We start from the raw sequence: 5,458 nt of genomic DNA on the forward strand, positions 1-5,458 counted from the left end.
TTTTAAGGAACTAAGTAGCTTCAGACTGGCAGTAACTTTCCTAATTTCATTTTCAGATAAACTGCAGTTACTCAAATCTAGATATTCTATGTTAGAATTATTTGCAATGCAGTCACTTAGTGCAAAAGCAGTTTGAAAGTTGATAATGTTGTTTCTTAAATTTAGATGCCTTAAAGCAGTCATACTTGCAAGAGACTTTACAATGGCAAGAAAAGATTGTTCATACAAGTTGCAGTTACTCAAACATAAGTGTTCAAGTTCAACACCTTGGGTGAATGTGTAAGCCAATTCATTGGCAGCTTCTGCAGTGGAGTAACTATAACCTATATCAAGGTAAGATAAGTTCTTTAAATGCATTAGGCTCTTCACAATTTTCATAAGTCAATTTGGCTGTAGCTGACATTTGAGCACATCAAAATGGTATATTGCAGGGTTTTTAGCAGTGGTAGCTGCTACAAAACCTGTTGCTTTGTTAGTTACTCTGATGCCACTTATATTAAGACACGTACCTTAACCGAGTGAGTGTTGACATAGCTTTAGCTAAGCTTTAACTACTATATGAAACATGTACTCACATAAGAAACAATTTGAAATGTTTATATGCTTCAAACTTGTATTATTTTCAATTGTACTTGAAATAGCTGCAAAAGGAATACTGCTTGAGTTTACATCTAGATGCTCTAATGATGACAAGGCTGCAAGAGCACTAAACATCTTCTTATGACTACAGTTGCTTAGTGTAAGGTGTGTCAATTGTTTATTAATCTTTCATTATACAGTGGAACCTCCCTTATCCGGACCTCTATTATCCGGGCACCTCCATTGTCCGGACCTCTATTACCCGGGCACCTCCATTGTCTGGACAACCCAAATTGGTCATGTGGCTTGTAGTTTATTGACCATAATGAAGTTTGGTTTAGATAAAAGCACAAGGAGGGAGCCCAAAGATTGCTGTTTACCTGTTTGGTGGCTTGTTTATTCTACTACTAATAACTGCCACTTGGTTGCTAGGTGATAATGCATTTTTACAGCCCAGGGGAGTAACCATGAATGTTCTGTAGTGACTTCCCCTCTGTCTACTAAACTGCATAGCACTAACTGATAGCAATAACAACATTATTTGTATTTAAGTTAGTCACTTTAGCATAATAGCATGTTATTCTTAGTTACGGACATTTCTGAGATACGGACAGTAGTATGTACCAGACCGCCTGGATAAGAGAAGTTCCACTGTACCCATATATGGATCTTCCTCTTCACCTTCATCTTTGTGTCTAATTACAACTTGCTGAATAATATCGTCAATGGAAAAGTACATATGAGGACTGTTTTCAGATACTGGTGCACTTAAGTGAGCAAAGTTTAAATCAACTTGAACTAATTGTTTTAATACTTTACATGAAGATAATACTTCAATAACACTTCTTTCATTCAAACCGCTCATGGACAGTTTCAGGAATTTAATCTTTTGATTCTTATTAATTGTTTTAGCCAGGTTAGCAGCTGTAATATCAGTGATTTTATTTATACTTAAGTCTAATGTATTTAGTGATGAAGTATAAGTTAATTTTGTTAATATCATGATAGATTGAGGTTTCTTCTAATTTACAGTTTGACATTTTTAAACAACTCAGTGAGTGCGTTAGTATATTTCTAACAATACAATCAACAGCTTGGTTTGGAATATTGCAATTGCTAATACAAAAGGTCTCTAATGAAGTAGTTTGTCTTAAGCTTTGTGCAATACTAATAATACCTTCAGTTTGAAGGTTAGTATTAATTTTGCTAAATTAAGGTGCATTAGAGAATTCATCTTTCTCAATGTTTTAGCCAATTTGGCTTCTGCTGCATCAGAAATTCTACATATTGTAACTCAAAATTAAATATCTTATAGATTTTGAAACTATGAACATTGCTTCAGCTATCTTTATAATAGTTGCTTCTTTTAGGTTACAATTGGAGATCTCAAGGTGAGATAAAGTTTCATTTTCGGCAATTATAGAAGAGAGAGCATCTTGACAATAGTTAACAACATTGGTGGAGTTTATTACAAAATGTGTCAATGAAGTGGCATCCTGCAAACTCTTCAATATTATCATTAATTGCTTGCCACTCAAGTTCAGGTTCGTTATGTTTATTTTAGTCAAAGTATCTGAGTCAGTGGAAAGAAGTGTTGCAATATCATTGGCTTTATCATCAGTCACATAAGCATTTGAAACACTACAACTCGTGAATGTATTAATCTCTTTCATTATGTTTTTCATCTTTATTGCATCCTTAATTGCAAACAGTTCCCTTGTTATGAATATAGTGAAATTTGCTTGTTGTGATTGAAATCTGATGCCCTTTTGTGTAGAGAATGGCTTTCCATGCTCATCATCAGTATCTATGGAATACAAGATGCTTTTCAACAATAATAAATTGTAACTTCCATTTTTTAGCAACTACAGCAAATAGCTCATATTGACAATACTGCACAGCATTTATGTAACTTATTTCAAGCCAGGTCAATGAAGTTGAACACTCTAAACTTTTGAGTATTAGCATTATTTGTTGGTCACTCAATTTAAGGTTTTCCAATTTTAATTTTGATAAAGTACTCACAGTAACTAATGTCACAATATTCTTAGCTATGTCATCATTCACATCAACATTAAAAATATTTAGGCTTTCTGTTTTCTTCAATACACTTGTCAGGGCTGGAGCCCACGGTCCGGCCGGTCCGGCATTGGCCGGACCACTTTTTCAGAACAAATTAAAAATTTTTTTTTTTGAGTAGCTAAGTAAATCAATGGTGGTTTTGAGTTGCAACTTGCACGTGCGAGGCAGCATACTTTGAAGATAACTATTGTATTATGGCAGGAGTTACTTTCCCTGATAGTCCTAGTGCTCCACATCAACCTACAAGGATAAATTTTCCCAAGCGGTCTTTTGGGAAGAAAGTTGTAGCCGTAGCTACGTGCATTCCAAGCATCATGGTTTTACTACAATAATCAGTGCTCTTGGGCTTTTAAACCTATCAGTAACTAAATTACGTGGCCAATGCTACAATGGAGCTAGTTCAATGCGTGGAATCAAAAATGGTGTAACAAAGCAAATTACAGATCTAGAATCTAGAGCTCTTTATACTCACTGCTATCATGGTCATTCCCTTAATTTAGCTGCTAGTGATGTCATAAAGCAATCTAAAATTTTTCAGGATACCAGCCATGAGATAACAAAACTCATGAAGTGCTCTCCTCGAAGGGACAACATATTTCATGGCTTGAAGGATACATCGTCTACTGCAGATAGCAATTCACCTGGAATCCGGGTACTTTATCCAACTAGATGGACAGTGCGAGCAGATTCCCTTGCTAGCATTATTAATAATTATACAGTACTGCAAAGTACTTGGGAAGAGGCCCTTGAAGCTACCAAGGACACTGAAACAAAAGCTCGCATTCAAGGTGTAGCATCACAAATGTGTACCTTTAAGTTTCTTTTTGGGTTAATGTTAGCTGAAATGGTTTTGAAGCACAGTGACAACCTAGTCGCACTTTACAACACAAGGCCATGTCAGCAGCTGCTGGCCAGAGAGTAGCTCAAATGACAGTGCAAACACTGCCATCAATTCGAAATGATGAGTCATTTCACTTGTTTTGGGAAAAAGTTTCTTTACTTTCAAAATCATTGGAAGTAGATGAACCACAATTGCCTCATCGTTGCAAACGGCCTAGCCGGTATGAAGAAGGAACTTCAGCAGGTGACTTTCCAAGTGACCCAAAAGATCTGTTTCGCCAGCAGTACTTTGAAGCTATTGATTTGATTATTGTATGCATTAATGATCACTTTGATCAACCAGGCTACAAGATATACCGTCAGGCAGAGGAGTTACTTTTAAAATCTTGCAAGAAGGAGCCTTTTCAATCAGAACTAGACTTAGTACAAAATTTTACAAAGATGACTTTGAACAAAATCTACAACTTTCCACCATTGCACTGGACTTTAAGTACGACGGTAAATCCTATATCACAATTTTTGATGTAGAAGAGTATTTTCATTTACTGTCTACCAACCAAAGAGAACTGTTGTCACAAGTCTGTCGTTTGTTGCAAATGGTGATGCCTGCAACCAATGCTACCTCAGAATGTTCCTTCAGTGCTTTAAGAAGGGTTAAAAGCTATCTTAGAAACACAATGGGACAAGAAAGCTTAATTCACTTATGGTACTACATGTACATAAAGAGTTGGCAGATCAGTTGAATCTTAAAAATGTAGCAAATGAATTTATCAGTGGACATGAGTCAAAACATTCCTTGTATGGATGGTTTGAGTAATAATTATTAGTTGTAAGTCTGAAATGTATGCTATACAGAATTTAACAAATATCAACAGTTCAACAGTGCTGTATTCATTCTGAGTTCACTCCTTGTTTATAACTTGACTACAGACATCTACATACATAAATGCATGAAAGTGACAGAATTATACAACAGTTTGTATGACTGGTGATAATGGTGATTGCGGATACACATCAGTTTCATTATACCTTTATTTTTCTGCAAAAGAGAAAATACTAATAATCAGCTCTATATGTGTATATAAATATATCTAATCCAAAACAGCCAAGCTGTAAAAAAAGGGTGCGGCCCTCAGAAAGGCTATGGTGAAAAAAGATGTGAAATCCAAGGTGGCGGCCAAGAAATGGCTGTGATGGTAGGTTAATGGTAAAAATTTTAATAATGACAATTCAGGTAAATTTTGTGAAGCGGCACAAAAATTCACTTGAATGTTGTTATTAATTTTTTTACCATCAACCTACCATCACAGCCATTTCTTGGCCGCCACCTTGGATTTCACATCTTTTTTCACCATAGCCTTTCTGAGGGCCGCACACTTTTTTTACAGCTTGGCTGTTTTGGATTAGATTTCATTTCTTTTTGTATTTGTATACCCCAAAGCCGGCCTATGGCCAGCTTTGGGACTTTCTTAACCTATGTTTTTTTTCTTTACTACAGGAAGAAGAAAAGATGAAGTAGATGTACTTTAAATATTTTATCAGTAAATGTACAAATTATATATTTTTATATAATACATATGTGACCGGATTTGCGAAAAGGGGCCTTCCACACACATCCAATTTGCCAAATTTGACTATTGATAACTTCAGATTGGAAAGAGCTATTGCCTTGAAATTTGGGCAGTGGTGATTTCTTTGCAGCTGAACTTTCCACATGATGGTTTCTTTGTAGCTGAACTCTCTACAAGGTAATTTCTTCTAGCTGATCTCTCTACAGGGAGATTTGTTTGTAGCTGAACTATCTACAAGGTAACTTCTTCTAGCTGATCTCTCTACAGGGTGATTTGTTCGTAGCTGAATTCTGTACAGGTGATTTGTTTGCAGCTGAGCTCTTTACAAAATGGTTTCTTTGTAGCTGAACTCTCTACAAAGTAACTTCTTCTAACTGATCTTTCTA

At 35.8% G+C, this 5,458-nt stretch overlaps 1 pseudogene; it reads left to right on the plus strand.

Annotated features, from left to right (window-relative positions):
• Window positions 1-3,064: 3,064 nt before the first annotated feature.
• LOC136247812 (zinc finger MYM-type protein 1-like) lies at window positions 3,065-4,381 on the plus strand (annotated as a pseudogene).
• The last annotated feature ends 1,077 nt before the right edge of the window (window positions 4,382-5,458 follow it).

Source organism: Dysidea avara, chromosome 2 (genome assembly GCF_963678975.1).
Source record: "Dysidea avara chromosome 2, odDysAvar1.4, whole genome shotgun sequence".
Lineage (NCBI taxonomy): Eukaryota > Metazoa > Porifera > Demospongiae > Dictyoceratida > Dysideidae > Dysidea > Dysidea avara.